Source organism: Aplysia californica, unplaced genomic scaffold (assembly GCF_000002075.1).
Source record: "Aplysia californica isolate F4 #8 unplaced genomic scaffold, AplCal3.0 scaffold00044, whole genome shotgun sequence".
Taxonomy (NCBI): Eukaryota; Metazoa; Mollusca; class Gastropoda; order Aplysiida; family Aplysiidae; genus Aplysia; species Aplysia californica.
The window spans coordinates 670,410-672,067 of record NW_004797314.1 but is presented as its reverse complement, the minus strand read 5'-3'; the positions used below and the strand labels follow the sequence as shown (position 1 = coordinate 672,067).

Here is a 1,658-nt window from a genome sequence, read left to right as displayed (position 1 = left end):
CTTCTTCTTCTTCTTCTTCTTCTTCTTCTTCTTCTTCTTCTTCTTCTTCTTCTCACCATTTATACAATTTTCTCTCCCCCTACCTTTCTTGAGTCTCACCACAAGACACAGCGCTAAGGTTTCACAATGACTTGTAATATTCGAGTCGAGTAAAGCGCAAAACTTGAGCAAACAAAGAAGAATATAGACCTTTTTGTAGAAGAATCTGTATCTAAAACGCCATATCCTAAAATGGAATGCACACACGGATTAACTTTGTTTGACCCCTGGATTTAAAGCTTTAAATTATTGTCTCAGGTGTTTGTTTTGCCAATGTTAGACTTGACCCAGCAAACGCCTTGTGCCGCTTTCTTTTAAAAAAAAATCTTAGTCAGCGCTCATATGACCTTATGCAGTTGCGATCGCCGTAAAACCCTCTACTATATAAAAAAAATCTTAGTCATCTCCTTCTATAATTAATTTTCGTTTTTAAAATAGCTCCCCTGGACTTTGAAACTGTCGTGCATGTCACTGAATTTGCCCCAGCAACTGAAAGTGTCTGAAACAGGCGAAAGCCCAGACAGGAGTCAGGACAGATCAGAATCCTAAATTTATTAGCAGTGTTAGTTGAATATCACAAGCCTCAGTAGCAGACTCTTAATCGTATTATCAGCCATAGGCTTGATCCCCAACTGTAGGTTTCCATAGGACAAAATCAAACCTCTGTGCGTAAGGATTGAGCAGATCGCACGCTCTACTTATCGGATTTCGGAGCAAATAAATATTCTTCAGGAAGTCAATCGTCCTTTTGTTAATTATGTCATCTGGCACTCCAAGGGGGGTTTCAAACTTACAGGACCTCGAGATTTTCTTTATATTGAATTGCACAATCTTAGCTAACGCAGTGCTTACGATATCATACGTGCACGTCTCGTTATAGAATTACGACTGATCAGTAATTGCGAAGCTGTCAATCCTTGCAACACAGTAAGATTATTTAAGAGGCGGGACCTCTAAATTTTACGTCAATCTCCGATATGGCAGAAACAAATAGGAATTAACTATAAAAAAAGCCTTCCCCTAGGACAAAACAACTGACCGAGCTGAGGCTCCCACCCCCAAACACGCAATCCTAACCATTAGGTTACCGACGTCACGATCTACCAGAATCTTGCGAGATGTATTGCAATCTTGCACCTGACGATGCCGCCTCGGCAAGGGATGGGGTACCATTGTTTTGAACGCTCTGATCTTGTAGGAACCCGAGAGGGCTAGGTGTGGAGAAAGATGCTTGCACATAAAGGAAAAGACGGGAATTATGAATGTCAGCAATCCGCATATCTGTACCACATAGGTAGCTGAATCAGAGACGGGGTGCGGAGCCGACGGGCACAACGTTATTATGATGAAAGAAAAGAATGGGCTTGATGACTTCTTCAAAGTGGGTGGTTACTCACCGTGAGTGTATGACCTGCTTCTTCTACTTCTTTTCAGCTTCACTATTTTCTAAGTTGAATTTTTTTCTCAATGAAAAGTAATCTTTGCTCTGCGCTCTCTCCCTATTTCAAGTCATTGTGACTGAGTGTTTTAGTTTCTCTCTCTCTCTCTCTCTCTCTCTCTCTCTCTCTCTCTCTCTCTCTCTCTCTCTCTCTCTCTCTCTCTCTCTCTCTCTCTCTCTT

General features: G+C 41.6%; 1 protein-coding gene across 1 annotated transcript in view; it reads right to left on the bottom strand.

Annotated features, from left to right (window-relative positions):
* Positions 1–1,658, bottom strand: part of LOC101863796 (1-phosphatidylinositol 4,5-bisphosphate phosphodiesterase epsilon-1) — a gene marked incomplete in the record, with an annotated part of 159,988 nt that overhangs the window by 107,247 nt on the left and 51,083 nt on the right.